Source organism: Triturus cristatus, chromosome 11 (assembly GCF_964204655.1).
Source record: "Triturus cristatus chromosome 11, aTriCri1.1, whole genome shotgun sequence".
Classification (NCBI taxonomy): domain Eukaryota; kingdom Metazoa; phylum Chordata; class Amphibia; order Caudata; family Salamandridae; genus Triturus; species Triturus cristatus.
In genome coordinates, this window is record NC_140594.1 from 909692706 (window position 1) to 909713133 (window position 20428).

The following is a 20428-nucleotide window of genomic DNA, read 5'->3' on the forward strand; positions in this document are numbered from 1 at the left end:
GGGACAGACGGCTAACCACTGTGCGATGGATTTACAGAATAAAATTTGTTGTGTGTACAACACAATGTATGACACGACTCTCATGGTATGTCATTTCACACCTACTTTCTGTGTAAGACAATAATGTTCTTCGATCACACAAGGCACAGGATAAATGAAACATCGGTATCTATAAATGCAACCCTACATGCCACATCTGGTGAATTCAATCGTCCACAGTGAATTACCATTATGAGGTGTGACTCCAAACCAGTGTTGGTCAGATGCATGCATGAAATCACACCAAAACAAGGGCTGCACTGGATGTTACAGATGCGCACATACGGTGTGAGGAAAAATGATGGGGTTGTAGTACCTAGATGCAATGATAAAATGTGGCCTAGCGGCTAGACTTCTGGCCTTGAAACCTGGGGGGCATATTTACAATAAATTAACGCAGCGCGGCGCAGCAAGTCATTTTGCTGCGCCGCACTGCATTAGTTTTGAAGGACAGGGATGCAACATATTTACAACATGTCGCATCTCTGGGCTTCCCCCGCGCTGGTGCACAAACTGCTGCCATGCGCCGATGCGGGTACCCTTGAACCATGGTGCAAGGATGCCTGCGTCACGGGGATGATTGTTTATGTGCAGGAAGGGTTAACGTCCTGCACATAAACAATCAGAAATGGCGTTTTACAACTTCTATGTGTGCTGCATTAGCACACATAGAACTTGTAAAACATCATCGATTTAAAGGACTGTTTATGGACAGGAAGGGACACCTTCCTGTACATAAAAAATCATGAGAGGTCATTTCCTCATTCTACGTGTGCTGCAGAATGCAGCACGCACAGAAAAAGGAAAAAAAAACAGGAGAATTTAATACATTTCTCCTCGTTGCGCCACCCTATGCCTCCCCTGGGGAGGCGGAGCCTTCAGACGCATTTACAGATTTATGATTTGTTGTAAATCTGGAAATGTGTCTGGTTTCATGGGTGTTGCGTGGGAACACCCAGAGCAACACCCAAGGAACGCCCCTTTCACGCAAAGTGCTGCGTGTAAAGGAGCCATATTTACAAGGAGAGGAAAAAAAGCCACGGAGGGTGGCTTCTCCTGTCCTTGTAAATATGGGGCAAAAAAATGTGCTGCCGGTGCGTCACAAAAAGTGACACACTGACAGCGCCAGGGGCTTGTAAATCTGCGCCTGGATACTTATGTTACAAACCGAGCTTCGTAGCTTGACCGTAAAAAACGCTTAACACTGTAAATATGTGTAATGTATTTATGGAAACAACACAACAATATGCTCTTCAGTAATGTCTAAATGTAATTCCCCTCCCCCAATCAACCCATTACATCCCGCTTTAGAAATATCTGTTCTCAAGTGAACAGCACATACTGCACTGTTGTGTATGCAACATCTCATGGTTCAGATGTTCTGTAATGCTCTTTGAGTCTCCTGGGAGTCAGATCCATGTATGGGCATGCGCCTGCTACACTGTGTCACAGTGCACACTACCATTGTGTAAGCACAGATATCATCAGCACTCCAAACTAAACACCTGCCCTAGGACAGCAACAAAAGTGTCTTCTATTGTGGACCGGACATACACTTACTTTAGCCTATCTCATGATACTTAAGGAGGAAAACATCTTTGGCATCTAACACACAAACGTTGATGGAAGAAATGCTAGCAATAATTCTACCTGCTGGCAATCACTCAGGTAGCATTCTAACTCATCCTTCTTTTGCCTACCCTGCCACCTCAGCTTGGATTTTTGCTGTATGCAAACCAGTCTTGACCATGCTTCAATAGGAACAGTCCAGCTCGAACTCCCAGGCCAGATCCTCCCTGAACCGGAACACAAACAACCCAAGACCAGTTTTGCCCTGATTGGGACTCATCAGTATGATGTAGGTTTATTCGGGTGGCACAGTGATCATAGGATCCATATTTGGCCATACCTTTGCCACTTAGGACGGTACACAAAGGTGAAGGGGGGAAATGCTCGTAATAAGTATAACCACTAGCAATTGCTTGTGTAGCATTCCAACCCATCATTCTTTTGCCCACGATGACACCTTGGTTTAGACCCAGTCGTATGCAAATCAGTCTTAACCTGCTCCAAAAGCCACTGGCAAGCCTGAACTTCCAGACCACGTCCTTCCTGAACTGGAAAACAAGCAATCCAATCCACCGGTTTCACCCTGATTCTGGCTCATCAGTCAGGTGTAGCTTAGTACCAGTGGCACAGTGAGAGCGGGGCCAATGTTTGGGCATAGCCTTGCCACTTAAGGTGGTTCATGAGACACACAACAGGCGATGGCTTAGCCTTGCCACTTAAGGCGGTTCGTGAAACACACAACAGGCGAGGGGAGGAAGGCTTGCAATTCATCAAATCACTGGAAATGGCTCAGGGTAGCGTTCCAACCAATCATTCTTTTGCCCACCTTGCCACCTCAGTTTGGACCCAGATGTATGAAAATTAGTCGTGACCGTGTTCCAGCAGGAACAGTCAAGCCCAAACTGCCAGGCCAGGTCCTCCCTGAACTGGAATACAAGCAACTAAAGACTGGTTGTGCTCAGATTTGGACCCATCAGTTGGGTGTAGCTTGGCTCCAGTGGCACAGTGAGCACAGGACCCATGTCTTGGCATACCCGTGCTGCTTAGGGCAGTACATCAAACAAGCAGCAGGTGATGAGAGGAATGCTTGCAATAAGTCTATTCACTGGCAATTGCTCAGTGTAGGATCCCAAATAGGGTGGCCAGATTCTGAGAAACAAAAACCGGGTCATGCCGGAAATAAAAGTAGGACTAAAGCCTTTAGTCTTACTTCTGTATCTGGCCTAATATGGTAACCATAGTATTAAGGAGTATGTTCGAATGCTCAGTTCTTTTTCGTTGCCTCCATTACATTCTCCAATGAGAGCACAGCTCTATGAATTTAAATGAACTGTGATGATGATATGGTTTCCGACATAAGCATTGAGAAAGGCGAAAGTCGCCGAAACGCGCCTGCTCTTTGTGTCAAATATATTTGCTTGAATGACCCTGTGAGTGCCCGTCCTTTTTTTTTTTGGAGGAAGTACTCAAATGTTTATGTGAGTCCACCCTCGCACCGGAGCACCCGCCTTGAAGGAGTTCAGTGGCACTGGTGGAATTTGGAAACACATACATTGATATAAACACACACACATATACTGGCATACATTAAATTAACACTATCTGTGGCAGAGCCTCCACTCTATGCCCCCTGCCCTTCTCCCCACCCTGTCTCCCCTCTGTTGGGAGCATGCAGTCAAACTCCTCCTGTGCTGCCTGATAGAAATTGAATACGTGGCTTAATTTTTTCATTCTTCTGAAGCACCCATGTAAGGAGATCGTACCTTCCAATTCTCCTTAAAATTGCAGTTACCTGACCTTTGTCCCAAAACCGAGATATTTATTAAAAATGAAGAAATGTGTGGGGACACCAGGAGAAGGACGCCCGAAAAGTGGGACTGTCCGGGGAGACACAGGAAGTCTGGTCACCCTAATTTCAACTCATCTTTCTCTTGCCCACCATGCCACCTCAGTTTGGACCCACCCCAAGGCAAATAGTCTTTGGCAGGCACACCAATTCAATGTACCATGAATGTAGTCCATCCATGTTGGCCAGTTAATGTTTTGCTTGCCACTGCTAGGTAAAGACACACACGGTGAGTGGAGGAAGAGTTATTCACTATAGAGGTGCGGCTCAAACGGCATGTGAAGTTGCCCACTACTTCCGGAGCTATCCTAATCCAGAGAATCTAGTTCAGGTTTGTAATTTCTGGTTGCTCTGCGCTGTAACGCTCTGCACACAAATTTCATCCATTCTGCCGAATTTTCACGCAATGAAGCGTCTGGGGTTTGAACTCCACTTGTCGCCACCTTCTAATATAGACAAATTCTTATTTATGGGTTCAGGTACGTTTTTTGCAAAAAACCCAGACACGTCCAGTACACTTGATTGCAAATGAACATCTGATCTTATAACTGATGAATACATGTTTTTGCTGTTTAGGTTTGAATGCATTTCTCTGTGTACATGTGTGTGCTTGGTGTGCACATTTGTCTTTATTTCTGTTCTCTTCTGTGTGATGCTAGAGAGGAGAAATTGCCTGTGATGGGCACTATTAAGCATCTAAGGCTTATCCCAGAAGAGTTCATGAAATGGGTAGCCCTACTGTATACGAATCCCACAGCACGTGCGCAGACAGGGGCTAATATACCTCAACAGTATGCAGTAGAACGGGGAACTAGGCAGGGGTGCCCGCTCTCGCCACTGATATTCATAATGGCCCTTGAACCGCTGATTATTAAATTCCGCAATCTAGCGGACCAACAAGGTATACGGCTAGGAACTGACAAACACATTATATCAGCATACGCAGATGATTTAATTCTATGCTTTGACCATCTCAGAAGCGGTCATGAACCAATACCTGCAATATTTCACACCTTTCAAATACTGTCAGGGCTCTCTATAAATGAAACTAAGTCTTACGCGTTCTTTTTTACTGATACTGGGCAGTCCGAATCACTACGATTTGGCGGTTGGAAGTTCCGAATAGCGGAATCTACTTTTAGATATCTTGGTATTCAGGTATACAGAGGCGAGGTAGACCTATTGGACGGTAATCTGACCTGGGCGATCACAACGCTAGAGACGCAGATCAAATTCTGGACGTCATTGTCATTGTCAGTGGCAGGCAGAGTATCAATTGCCAAAATGGTAATGCTTCCCAGATTGCGCTACTATTTTACGAACCTGCCGATTATGATCCCATACATGTTTTCAAAATCCTAGACACTCTGCTAGTGGAATTAATATGGGGTACAGGGTGCAGACGGATAGGTTTATCAAAGCTACAATTAGATGCAAAGCATGCGGGAATGGGAGTCCCAGACTTCAGAGCTTAATATTATGCAGGGCAACTGCAATGGCTTGCATACTGGATTGTGGGCCTCAATCTGCAAAAGATGACCATGACTCAAAGGGAATGGGATAAGGGAATGTTACACAAGCTTCTATTACGACATAGTAGGCTCCCAGTAAATGCACCTCCACTACTGAAAGTTGCAGTGCTGTACTGGAAGAGTGCACTGAAATATACCAAGAAGCTGACCCCTTACGCCCCTAATATTCCACTACTGGGAATCCCTCTGCCGTTAGGGACAGTAACGCGTCAGAGTATATCTGTCTGGGTGGAAGCAGGCATTGAAACGGTGGGAATGTTATTTGCAGATCATACACTGAAGAATCATGAGACATTTGAGAGGGAACAGGGAGTACTGAACACATTATTTCTTCTTGACGCGAGTATAGCAAGGTACATTAGGAACACATGGGTGCCAAGAGGAGCGGAACCCCCGACACATGATGTTAGTACACATGCAATACCTGATGGGTGATGGCAGCCACATAACTAGATGGTTATACCGTGGGGTTCGAACATGCGCGGCAGTATCCCTACAGGCACTCCGGGATAAATGGAACACGGACATAGGCCATGAGTTAAAGGATAAAGAATGGAAAATATTGCTGGAATACCCACGAAAAGTGTCGAGAAACCCGAAGTTTAAGTTTATTCAACTCATGATAGCACATCGTGCTTACCTGACCCCCCACAGATATAGCATGATGTTTCCAGATGAAGCAGACGAATGCCCCAGATGTCAACATACCAATGCAAATTTAGTACATATGCTTTGGGACTGTCCACGATTGACTCACTACTGGAGAACAGTGCATACAATATGGAATGAGGTGGCCCCAGGGAGGAGTGGGCAGTCGTTTGAGTATTGTATACTAGGATAAACAGCTAGTGCCAAACAGGGGAGCCCTGTACATTGATTAGCTAATTTGGCATTGCTTCTTGCCAAACGCACAATAACCATGCGGTGGAAAGCGGCGAAAGCACGAGCGGTGCTAGACTGGTACAACAAAGTGATCAGAATGGGTAAAGCTGAAAGTGCAGAGATACAGAGGGAAGAACATAGGGGGCTGGGAAAGAAACCTATTTCCCTAGAATGGAATGCAATGCTGGAGGAATTTATAGCAACAGAAATACAATCATAATGGCGGGGACCATGCTGAAATGTTAACGAAGATAACAGGAACTTAGAACTGCTGGAATATTGACCCTGGAATGATATATTTTATGTTGGGAATTTTTGCTAGATATATGCCACAAATTATAGCTGTTACTTATAGTCAAGCTGACGATCACTAGGAATATATATAAGCAGCACTGAGTCTGTAGGAGAGGGAAGGGGTGGGAAATATAGTTAGTTAACGTTAAGATTGGGAGGGAAATGGGAAGAGATAGAACTTGATAACACGCCCATGATAAGTTATGAATACGATAGAAATGGAAATGTGACGTATGTAACAGTTAACGGAGATAAATTGGCAAAACCTGTTAAATACGACCAAGAATATCTTATCGACCAGAATGCAATTGTTTAGTTTCTACCGAGATTCCATACATGGTATGTTAATGGAAATTTACATAATGTATATACATAATGGCAGAAATTGTACTACTAAGAAAATCAATAAAATATGTTTAAAGAAAAAAAAGCATCTAAGGCTTGTGGCGCTTGCAGTGTCTGGTTTATGCAAGGAAGGGTTGTCTTTGTGGTGATTTTTTTCCATACAAAGATCTTTTTTGTCTGTGTGTTCGTAGTCAGAGATCTTAGCTTTTTGATCCACCGTCCCCACCCCATTTGCTCACCGCATGATCCTGTATTCTTTCCCCTCCTCCTTTATAAAGTTTCAGTTCAATTGCAGTGTATCATGGTCCTTGGCCAGAGGACCTCTAGACAGAATGACCTCACATTATTGGGCCATTCATGGAGACAAAAACTAAGCTGAGGGCCATCAGCTTAGATCTCTATTGACATGCATGTGGCATGTGTCTAGTAGGTGACTGACCTACAGCCCCCTTTTCATGCACAGTGTTCATAGAGGAAATAAAAGCATAGATTTATTGTTGAAAAGAGTAGTGTAAATTGGAGCAGAAGTGCATGCAAATACTTACACTGAAACTCACACTCCTCTGCTCAGAAGCTTAGCCTGCCTGTTATTTCAGCTAATATTAAAGGAGCCATGGGCCTAACAAGCAGAAGCACATGTAAATACCGGGAAACAACCATTACAACACAGTCATTACAAAGCATAACCTTTACAATGCAGTCATTAAAATGCAGCTGCCTTTACATTGCATACTAATACAAGGCATGCCATTACAACGCATGTCACTGCAAAGCATGCCATTACAACAAATACCATTATAACGCATGCCATTACAACGCATTATAAGGTAAGTAATGGGGATTTTTTGTATTAGGGTGGGTATGGGTTTTGGGGTACATGGGGATAGTATTTTAACCCCTACACTATCCAACACTTACCCTTCTCTCGTGTCGGGAGAATTCTATATTTCTCTCAGTGATTATTAATTGAGGATTCGACTGCTTGGGTGTATATACATCAAGGTCAGTGAAGTCTTACTGCCTAAACTGATTCGGGTTGCTTTGATTATTGGAGACAACTTGGATCGCTTATTGCATATTCCATTGCCCTGATGAAGTTCCATTGTATGGAACGAAACGCGTTGGCTGATGTCCCGTTTTGATTACACTTGACGAATAAAAGAAATTGCAAGGACTCATTTGGATAACTGTGACTTCGTTTCTGGCGCACCCTCCTTTGTGAAAAATTGCTTGGCTCTGGGTGTCAGTGGAATCATATTGCGGCGGGTTCCGGAGGTGTTTTTGCACAGAACTTTATATTTAATTTGAATAGAGATTAACGTTCAGGACATTTGGTCAGCCGCTTTTGTGTCTTTTGATATATTCTATCTAACACTTACCCTACTGTTGCACTCACTGGAGTGGGAATAGTAATTTTTTACCCAACACTATTCAACACTTACCCTACTGTTGCACTCACTGGAGTGGGAATAGTAATTTTTACCCATACACTATCCAACACTTACCCTACTGTTGCACTCACTGGAGTGGGAAGAGTAATTTTTACCACTGCAGTATCCAACACTTACCCTACTCTTGCCCGAAAAATATTATGCGTTGTAAAGGTATGTGTTGTAATGGAATGCGTTGTAAATGTAGTTTCTAAAAATGCATTGTGATGACATGCCTTGTAAAATCATGCGTTGTAATGGATGCTGCGATGTAAAAACTGCATTGTAAAGGCATGCGTTGTAATTGTTTGCGTTGTAATGTCATATATTCATAAATACCTCCACTTAAACTCACACTCCTCTGCTCAGAACCTTAGCCTGTCTGTTATTTCAGCTAATATCAAAGGAGCCATGGGCCTAACAATTAGAAGCATTAAGGGCCTCATGTAGGTAGCCAAATACCGGTCGGTAACGGCCGATTTTCGGTAATTATACCGTTACCGGCCGGTATTTAGGCTTTTGGTATGTAGGGGGACAATTTCTGTATTCGGAATTTACCGAATCGGTAAAATTACCGATTCGGTAATTTTACCGATTCGGTAAATTCCGAATACAGAAATGAGATGTAGGGGGAGTGTGTGGGTGATGTTTGGAGTCGGTATTTACCACCAACTAATAGTTGGTGGTAAATGAAGAATGGATGTGGAAATGCATTTCAAAGCGCCTACAAGTGTGCAATGTGGCAGACATACATGCCCTTAGGGCATGTATGTGTGCCACATGTGCACACATGGCCGTTTCAGGGGTGCAACAGGGTGTCATTGTGACACCCTGCCACCCTTGCATGTGTTCCCCCCATTACCAAATCGGTATTTACCGATTCGGTAATGAGGCATACCTTCCCATCAATGGGAAGGTATGCCTCATTACCGAATCGGTAAATACCGATTCAGTAATTACTGAATTTTAACGAATCGGTAATAATTACCGACTCATTACCTACATAGCATTTACCACTTCATAAATACCGAATCGGTATGATTCGGTATTTATGAAGTGGTAAATGCAAGCCCACCTACATAAGGCCCTATATCATGCCAGCTCCCCCTTTCCCTGTTACTGCGCTGTTCCAGAGTCAGAGCACCAATACAGAACTGCGAGGAGCAGACCTTGATGGCTGCCTGCAGCACGCCCAAAAAGGACAGCAGTGAGAGCACAAAGAGCCTGTGAGTGACTGCCTATGCACCTGTAGGCGTGCAACTTTTACGTGGCTCTGTGAGCACGTGCATCTTTGCCTGTGTGTCTGGGGTGAATGGAGGTGTGTAAGTATATGTCAATGTTTGTTCCCTGGACCCCTACCACATCATGGCGCCTGCTGTTGACCTATGGTGTACATTCTTACTAAATATAATAATAATAAGAATAATAATAATAATAATAATAATAATCATCATAATCAGAATAATTACTCCCGGTTTTATGTTTTTTTTTTTTTCCAATTTTGGTCTTTATAGATCCATATTTATGTTTCCACTTTTTGTTCATATCTATTCTTTTTTATTTTTTTGTAGTTGCTGAAACTATTAATTCTGCAACTAGTGTATCTACCCTTTTTATATAACTGCTAAATACACACTCAAGCTTTAATGTCTGTCTTTTATGCCTTCCTATGACTTTGGATTTAGTGAATATTTATATATGCTCAATATCGGGACTGGGTTTTTCCTTTTGCATGTTGTCATAGTGATTTTACTTCCACACATCATTGTTCCGATTGACATATGAACAATGAGGTGTCTTGCCTTTCCCCGGAAGAGCACGTTTATTGACGACTCCTTGAAAATGAAAAGATTGACTGACAACTACCTACTGCGCATTAGCTTATGTTTTGTTATATTCCGATGGCATGAATTACATGTGAAATTCAATTCTTTATAGCTCTCCTCTCAATTCATTGTAGTTTCTTTTGTTCTTTGTAGCTTTCCTTGAAATTCACTTCCCTTGTCTATCTTAAGTTTCCTTTCCATCAAGAGCAGATAATGTCACAAATGGGCAAAGAGTGAACACAGCTCTTACAGCAATACCACTTTATTTCTTTTATATCTTTGCATGTACATCTTCAATTGCCCTTTTCTGAATCATCAACAATGACTGGGTTTTGAAGTCTGTTAGACCTGACAGCCTTAGGGTGGTCTTCACCCAACGTTTTGCCTACCTCCTCCAATTTTCTGACCTCGTTTTAGCTGGCTTTAAGACTCTGCAATATAGCACGGATCACTAGTGCTAAAGTTCTTGTGCTCTCTCCCCTAAACACCGTAATATTGGTTTATCTCCAATTAGCATATTTATTTACTTATAATTCCCTAGTAAAGTGGTACCCCCTGTACCCAAGGTCTTTAAATTAAATGCCACTGGTGGGCCTGCAACAAGGATTGTGCCACCCACTCAAGCAGCCCTTTGACCATGTCTCAGGCCTTCCACTGGAGAGCCTGAGTGTGCAGATTTACACTGCCATGTCGACCTGGCAGAGTAAACCTTTTGCGAGGCCCAAACCTTCCTTCTTTATACATATGTCACCTCTAAGGATGGCCTGAACATCCCAGATGGCAGGGTGAAATGTATTTAAAAGGCAGGACATGCATGTTTAAGTTTTACATGCCCTGGTAGTGAAAAACTCCCAAAGTAATTTTTCACTACTGCAACTCCTATCTCTCCTGAAGGACAACATTCAAGTGTAATTTCCAATTGGGAAAAGAAAATGTGCCAAAATGGAGCCCACTAAGACCATGGGCCCATTTGGCTGCCGGAGATGTAGATGGGACTCCAAACCTAAAAACGACCTAAACTCGAGAAATTCTTCTAACCTCGAAATATCCTGTATTTATCTGAACACAAGATCTCTTCCTAAACATTCTATTGAACTTTGGGACACATTACATCAAATACAACCGGATTTGGTGTTCATTACGGAGACTTGGCTCGACATTCACAGTACTCCCGACATTGCAATGGCGCTCCCTATAGGTTATAAAATTCTAAACCTCAATAGACCCAAAAAGAAGGGCGGAGGGGTAGCCTTGCTATATAAAGAGAAGTTTACCTGCACCCAAGAAGTGCCCACACAGGATAGCAAACATGAAGTAATGATTTACTCAGTCTTTTTAGGTACCTATCTACTGATGGGAGGAGCTATTATCTATAACCCTCCAGGAAGCACTGTAGAATTTAGTACGCAGCTTCTCTCCCAGATACTTCCTGTCTGTCTAAAACATAAAAATATTTTAGTATTGGGTGACTTTAACGTACATTTTGAGTCACATACCAATTCCCTCACTAAGCATCTTGCAGATAACATGGGAATTCTGCAATTAACACAAATAGTCAACCAGGAAACTCACAAAGCAGGACACAGATTGGACCTGATATTCACGAACATTGAGACCACAATTATTAACAACATTGTGCCTCTCACATGGACGGATCATTTCAGGATAGATTTCAATATTAGCCTTCCTATAAAAAATATAAGACCAACAATACAGACCCCACTTACAGCAAGAAATTGGAAAAAATTCTCATTGGAGAAATTCCAGCAACACTTTCATTTTAATATTAATCTGGCCTCCACAACTGAACAAGAAATTCTTTGCTTATATAAAAGTATAGGGGATGCACTCGAACACTGCTCAACGAAAACTATTAAAATTAAATCCAGACGAATGGTGTCGGAAAAGTGGTATGGCCCAGATCTCAAAACTCTTAAAAGAAAATGCACTATGTTGGAACATAAATGGAGGTTAAGTAAAACCATGAATGACAGATCCATTTATAAAAAGGAACTGAAAGGTTATACTGCAGCCATACGAAAAGCAAAAAAAGACTACTTTTCACAGCAAATTTTTGAACATAAACATTCCTCTAAGGAACTTTTCAAAATCGTTAGAGAACTCTGCAATCCACCTAGCCTTACAACTAACCTGTCACCTTCACAAGAGGAATGTAATAAAATTAGCAATTCCTTTTTCGACAAAATAGACAAAATGTATTCATCTTTTTCCAGTAATGACCAGATAACGACAGAGCATCATAGTGATGCTGAGCCTTGTTTATTAGCCAGCTGTCCTGTCTTTGGCCCTTTCTCAGAGGAAGAAGTAACCAAAGTCATGTCTGACATTAAATCGGGCTCCCCACTGGACCCCTGCCCACACCACATATTCCTACAACTAATTCCGTTAATTGGTCCAATAGTGACGCAAATATTGAATCAGTCACTAAACCAGGCGGAATTTCCAACTATTTGGAAAACAGCAGTAGTGATTCCCTTATTAAAAAAAGCAGGTGCTGACATAAACAATCCAGCTAACTACAGGCCCATCTCGCAGTTGCCATACCTCTCAAAAGTGTTGGAGAAATTGGTGAACAAGCAATTGTCAAATTTTTTGGAAATTAATAACTTGCTTGATGTTTCACAGACGGGCTTCAGATCTAACAACAGTACCGAGACAACCCTTCTGGCAGTACTTGATGACATCAGAAACCAGGTTGATATGGGTAAAACAGTGGCCCTGATATTGTTAGATTTATCAGCGGCATTTGATACCGTATCCCATAACCTGTTATCAAGAATGTTAGCTGCAAAAGGAATACAGGGAAAAGCCCTTACTTGGTTGAATTCTTTTCTATTCGACAGATCGCAATCTGTCCAATTAGGCAGATATTCTTCCACTCCTCGAAAAATCAAGTATGGTGTACCACAGGGGGCATCATTAAGCCCAACACTATTTAATGTTTATGTTTCTTCATTAGCCACCATTGGGAAGAAATGGGGCGTTAACATCTGCTCATATGCAGATGATACGCAACTAATGATTGCATTGAATGGTGAAGATGGCTCTAAAAACAGACTGCTTAACTGCCTCACTGAACTATCCGGTTGGATGCATAATCATTGTCTGAAATTGAATGCCGACAAATCGGAGATTCTTCTGTTCGGCGGTTCCCAACAGCTTTGGGACGATACTTGGTGGCCCAACAGTCTTGGTACACCCCCTAAACCAACTCAGATGGCAAGGAATTTGGGAGTCCACATTGACAATGCATTGTCTATGAAAGACCACGTAACAATCATCTGTGGCAAAGGCTTTGCACTACTGAAAATGCTACGAAGAGTGTTTCCCTGGATTCCTTTGGAATGTAGAAAGATCCTAGTTCAGTCGTTACTAATTAGTAGACTCGATTACGGGAATTCCCTATTCGTTGGCATGGCGGACTACCTATTCTCAAAGTTACAGCTTGTTCAGAATGCGGCAGCTAAAGCCGTATGTAATAAAAGGAAATATGATTCAGCTGCCAGCTGCCTGAGAGCCCTACACTGGCTACCAATGAGAGAAAGAGCCTCCTTCAAAATGCTGTGCATAACTCACAGAGTACTGCATAACTCTGGCCCGACCATCCTAAAAAATAGAATTAATTTCTATGTTCCAAATAGAAATCTTAGATCTCAATCCACCGCTAGAGCGGTAACTACCCGTATAAAGAAGGCTAGGATGGGAGGCCGTGCCTTCTCATATTTAGCTGCAAATTTGTGGAACAAACTATCAACAGACTTAAGACTTACCGATGTCTACCTTACCTTTAGAAAAAAACTTAAAACTATGTTGTTCCCTAACACTCATTAAAATTTTAGTGACCCTTGTCAGCTTTCTGTGCATTGTTCAATCTTAGCGCCATGATATCCTTTGGGATGAATGTTAGCGCTTTAGAAATACTTTTACCATTACCATTACCATTACCATTACCAATAGACCCCATGTCTGGTGTCTCTGGAATCCTCACTTAAAATCCTAACTTGTGGTGAAGTCGGATTTTAAATTACAGTTGAGGAAATACCACTGTTAGGAAGTTAGCATTTTCCTACTTAAGCCATTTGGTGCCTGTTGTCTGTCCTTGATCAGTCTGGGGTGGGTGACAGCTGGGCTTTGTGGATTACCCCTAGATAGCCACACACAATGGGAGCTGAGGTGTGACTTGATTGGCTATCCTGGGAGAATGGGTGGGAGGAGCTGGACCTAGCCTCACTTACACCTGAATAGACTGTGTCCTGTCCACACACACATGGCTGCATACCCCCCTTTAGTGAGTCTGGAGCTAGGGCAGGAAGAGCAGGAATTATGTGCACTTCAAAGGCCTGTTTTGAAGTCTCTCCTACTTCAACGGCCCTACTGGGTATAAGATTTGGACCTCTGACACCATCTCTTCAGTACACTTCTGGACCTGTAAAGACTATGGCAGGAAGAAGGACTGCAGTGCTGTTGAAGGACTACCACAGTGCTGGACTGCTGCTTTGCTGGACTCCAGCTTTGCTGTGCTGCCCTGCTGCCTGCTTTTCCCTTGCCTGGGTGACAAGGACTAGACCTGCATTACTTGAGCCCTGAGTGACTCCAAGGGCTAGTGTACTGGTCTCCTGATCTTAAGTCTCAGGGACATAAAAGACTTTCAAACCACCTGCTTCTGCACCTCGAATCTGCCATCTATGACACTGCCCTGCCAACTGGTGCCACCTTAGTCCTGGACCCATGGAAGTGGCCCTAAGGTGCTTACTCCAGCAAAACCCCATGCATCCTCTATCCGGAGCAGTCTTCAGGTCCCCTTTGATGGCATCCTCCACATCTCTTTCCTCATCGGAGCCCATGCCTCACCACTGTTGCGTGTATAGGAACCGGCACATCTCTACAGCTGCGTGGATTGACATTGATGCATCGCTTCAGCTGCAACCTGCATCTTTGACGTTGATGCACTCAGGATTAAGGTACTTTTATTCAGCAGCCCTCACTGGGTCACTGTATCTGGTAGACCTTCTACTGCCACCTGACCCTCCCACGACGATCTGATGATGTTGTCTCATTTTTTATTTTACAGCAAAATTTGAGGTTTGCAGGAGATTCTGCATAAAAAACTTTGGGACATCCACACAAACCACACTTCCCTGGACTCCCCCAGGTGTCTAGTTTTCAGAGCTATCCGGAATTGCTGGGTTTTCCTTGATGCCACTGAGCCAGGGACCAAAATGCAGGTTCCCCCTTTCAAAAGCTGGTCATTTTGTGATAGATAATGTTGATGTCTGTACAATATGTTTTGGGCCATACCCTGTCGCGGGCACTTGGCCCACCCACACAAGTTTGGTAGCATTTTTATCAAATGACTTGGGGGAATGTTGACTGATAGTATATTTGTGACGGACCTGTGATCCCACAACTTTCCCTCATAGAAATGTGAGGAAAATATGATTACTTTAGCTAAATTTGAGGTTTGCTTAGATTGCCGCCAGAACCTGGAACCAAAAACACGTGCCCCCCTTGCAAAACCAGGTAGTTTTGTGATTGATAATTTTGATGTCTCCCCATTACGTCTGGGCCCCTCCCTGTCACGGGCACTTAGCCCACCCAGACAAGTGAGGTAGCATTTTTATCAGGAGACCTGGGGAAATGTTAGGTTGTAGGAAATTTGTGCTGGATCATTGATCCCAAAACTTTCCCACAAAGAAATGTGAAGAAAATGTGATTGTTTGAGATGAATATTAGGTTTGCATGGGATTCTTGGTAAGAAAACTTTGAGATATTCACGCAAGCCACATCTCCCTGGACGTCTTTGGCTGTCTAGTTTTCATAAATGTCTGGGTTTGGTAGGTTTCCCTGCATGGCCTTCAAGCCCAGCACAATAAACGCAGATACCCCCCTTGCAAAACCAGGTCGTTTTGTGATAGATAATTTTGATGTCTCCACAATATGTTTGGGCCTTTCTCTGTCGTAAGCACTTGGGCTTCCCACATAGGTGAGGTAGCCTTTGCATTGGGAGTCCTAGGGGAATGCTGGTTGGTAGGAAATTTGTCCCAGCATAGTGATCTCACAACTTTCCCACACAGATATGTGAGGAAAATGTGATTTCTGTGGCTAATTGTTAGGTTCGCAGGGGATGCTGGGTAAGAAAACTTTGGGGTATTCCTGCAAGCCACATCTCTCTGGACTCCCTTGGGTGTTTAGTTTTAAGAACTGTCTGGGTTTGGTAGGTTTCCCAAGATGGCCACCAAGCCCGGCATAAAAAATGCAAGTGCCCCCGTTGCAAAACCAGATAGTCGCGGGCACCTGGCCCACCCACACAACTGAGGTGGCATTTGTATTGGGAGACTAGCGGGAATGCTGTGGGGTAGGAAATTTGTGCCATCCCAGAGATACCCCAACTTTCCCAGACAGAAATATGAGGAAAATATTATTTTGGAGCTAAATGTGAGGTTTGCAGTGATTCTCGGTAAGAAAACATTGGTGGATCCACGCACTTCACACCTACCTGGACTCCCACAGATGTCTAGTTTTCAGAACTATTTGAGTTTGGTAGGTTTCCTGAGATGGCTGCCGAGCCTGGGACCAAAGACGCATGTGATCTCTTGCAAAACCAGGTCGTTTTGTGATTGTTAATTTTGATGTGTCCACAATACGTTTGGGGCCCTTCCCTGTCGCAGGCACTTGGCCCATCCACACAAATGAGGTAGATGTTTTATTTGAAGAACTAGGGAACACTGGGTGATAGAAAATTTGTGCCGGTGTAGTGATCCCACAACTTTCCCACACAGAAATGAGAGGAAAATGTGAATTTGAGGTTTGCAGGGGATTCCGGGAAAGAAAACGTTGGGAGATCTGCACAAGCCACACCTCCCTTAACTCCTCTAGGTATCTAGTTTCCAGAAATGTCTGAGTTTGGTTGGTTTACCTAGATGGCCACCGAACCTGAGAACAAAAACACAGGCAACCCTTGCAAAACTAGGTCTTTTTTTCATCTATAACATTTCAGGCCTTTCCCTGTTGTGGGCACTTGGCCCACCCACACAGGTGAGGGAACAGTTTTATGAGGAGAGCTTGGACAATGCTGGGTGATAGGGAATTTGTGCCGGCCCGGTGATCCCACAACTTTCCCACACAAAAATGTGGGGGAACAACTTTTTAGCTAAATTTGAGGTCTGCTGGGGATTCTGGGTAAGAAAGCTTTTGGGAGATCCATGCAATCCCAACCTCCCTGAACTACCCTAGTTGTCTAGTTTTTAGAAATATGTGGCTTTGGAAAGTTTCCCTAGATGGCCTCCGAACCCGGGACCAAAACGCAGGTGACTCCCTTGCAAAACCAGGTCGTTTTGTGATAGATCATTTTGATGCCTCCACAATACATTTTGGGTCCTTCCTTGTCAACTGCACTAGGCTCATCAACACACGTGAGGTAGTATTTTTATTGGGAGACCTGGGTGATAGGAAACCTATGCCAGTCCAGTGATCCCCTAACTTTCCTACAAAGAAATGTGAGGATAATGAAATTGTTTAGCTAAATTTGAGGTTTGCAGGGTATTCTGGATAGGAAAACTTTGGAGTATCCATGCAACCCACATCTCTCGGTGACTCCCCTTGGAATACCAGGTTGATAGATTATTTTGATGATCCCACGATGCATTTTGGAATGTTTCCTGTCACGGGCAGTAGGCATACCCACATAAGTGAGGTACCAATTTTTATCAGAACACTTGTGGGAATGCTGGGTTTAAAGTGGTTTGTGTCTCCTCTCAGAGTACAGAACATTCCATCATAGCAATGTGAAGAAAATGTGTTTTTAGACAACTTTTGAGCTTTACAAGGGAGTCCGGGTCACAGAACCTGGTGAGAGCCACACAAGTCACCCCATTGTGTAATTCCCTGGGTATCTAGTTTTCACAAATGTGCAGGTTTGCTGGGTTTCCCTAGGTGCCAGCTGAGTTAGGGCCTACAATCCATAGCTAGGCGCAATGCAAGTAAAGGGTCAGTTTTCAGCGCAAAAATGTAATGTGTCCACATTGCATTTTGGGCCATTTTCTGTCGTGGGCACCAGACCTACACACACAAGTGAAATACCATTTTTATCAGAAGAGTTTGGGGAACACAGAATAGTAGATCAAGTGTAATTACCTATTGTATTTCCCTGCATGTGCACCTTGCAAATGTAGGATAGTGTGACTTAGAAGTAATTTAGAGAAAGGCCCTCTAATTCACATGCTAGTATAGATACCCACAAATTCAGAGATGTGCAAATAACCACTGCTTCTAAACTCCATATCATGTGACCATTCCCCAAATACATAGGTTGCCTTCATACCTATTTTTCAGTCTTTATATTTTACCAAATAAATTGTTGTATACCCAGTACACAATGAAAACCCATTGCAAAGAGCAGCTTAGTTATTTGCTCTGGGTACCTTGGGTTTTTGGTGAACCTACAAGCCCTCTATATACCCACAATCAAAAGGGTCCAGCAGACCGAACAATATATTGCTTTTGAAAATCTGCCATAATTAGAAGTTACAGATGAAAATGTAGACACAAATTGCTGTTTTTTGTACTCAATGTCAATATTTTTTTTATCTCAACTGTTATTTTCTATTAGAAAACCTTGAAGGATCTGCACAAGTGACCCCTTGCTTACTTCAGAGTTGTATCTACTTTTCAGAAATGTATAGCATTCTGTAATCCACTGAAAGGAAGGAGGGTGGAAGCCCCCAAAATATGAAAATTGGCTATGTCTGAGTAAAATGGCAAAACTGTGTTGAAAAACTTTGTTTTCTTATTCAAGTGTGCCTGTTCTTGAAAGGTGGAAAGATGGTGATCTCAGTACCGCAAAACCACCTTGGTGCCATTTGCACGAGAAAATAAAACAGATGCTTTCTTCAGCAGCACTTTTTCCCCATTTTTCCTAAAAAAACCTCTGAGGAATCCTCAAACCCTGGGTACCTTAAGAATCCCCAGGATGTTGGGAAAAAAATGATGCACATTTGGTGTGGATACCTTATGTGAACAAAAAGTTATGGAGGCCTAAGCACTGACTACTCCAAATAAACAAAAAAAGCTTAGCAGAGGGGGCGGGGGGAGGCCTAGCAGCAAAGGGATTAAATTAAGAGCTATTTTTCTAATCTGGTGTTGAATCTTCGTGTGTGGTGTTTTCACTGTTTTACTGTTTGAAGTGTTGCACACAATACTTTACACGTGACCACTAAAGTTAAACCTGCCTGCTCTGTGCCAAGCTACCAGATGGTGAGCACAAGTTAATTTAAGGTTTGCCTGCTTCTTACACTGACTAGGTTTGTGATTGCTGGTTGACTAGGGCTCAACCCCAGTCAACCTACAACCCAATTTCTAACAGTCATTGTCAAATTCTGGAAACATAAAATATAGAATAAATAAGAAAAAAGAAAAATCATCCAGGAGAGTGGGAATGTTTTTACAGCCTAGCTTAGACAATTTTTGGTTCACCTTGGGTAACTCTTAATTCCAAGCCCCTTTGACCTACTAATTGCCTTGACAAGAAAAATTACAATACTATTAGAATCGTTCTATGTCAACATTTTCTTAACTTATTGATATATTGCAAACAGGTGCGCTCAAGAGGTATCCTAAACTTCTGCTGAAAGCCATGTACCAGCAACATAAGTCACATGTTCCCTGAGAATCTCCATCTAAGTCTAAGCTCCAACACAAGGTAGCAACTGCAACAGGCTGATTCTTATGTTTTTGTGATATTTAAACAGCAATTTCAGTACTACAAATATTCTGAACTTGGTGCCTCATGTAATATCCCCATTTGCAAACCAGGGATGTACAAAATATTTTACGGGCTGTTTGCAAATGGTGATATAATTTGTGATGCGACCTATCGATCATATCACAAATTGCCTTTTGGCAGGGCTCCCCACCTGACCTGCTCAAAGATTATTAACTAGGCAAATCACATTTTGCCTTGTCTACTGAGAGGAAAGTGCAGATTTTTAAAAATAACTTTTCCCACTTGAGAACACATGGAGGAGGGAGGCAGCACGACCCCGAAGAGGACCTCCAACATAATTTCCAGAGGGAAAATTGTCTATTGAGGAAAGTTTCAGCTTTTTGAAACAATAACCACTCTAACATAAAAGGTAACAATTTTTCTAAATTGGAAACTATTCTGGAGGTCATGAACGATTAATACATTCATTTCCAAATCACAAAGAGGGCGGAAAGGCCTCTTTCACACCTCCTGCTGCATGCAGAAAGTGTGGAAAAATCTCTTTTATGTGTTGGGGAGCCGTTTCCAAGCAGTAAATGATGTTTTGTGCTATAAGAAATTGGGTTATAGGTTGGGGGGAAGCCCCACTTATTCAACAACCACAATCCTTGTCAGGGTGAACCACACAAGCCACTAAATTAACCTGTGCTTAACCCTCTGTTAACGTGGCACAAAGCAGACAGGCTTAACTTGTAGGCAATGTGTAAAGTGTTTATGCAGCACACAAACAATAATAAAGTGAAAACACAACAGAAGAAAAAACAGTTTCAATAAATAGAGCACATTTTCATAAATAAAATGAATCCAAAACAACAGTAATTCTATTAGTAGAACCAGAGATATGCAATTCCAAAGTTTTACGTAGATAGAGCACCTAAAAGCAC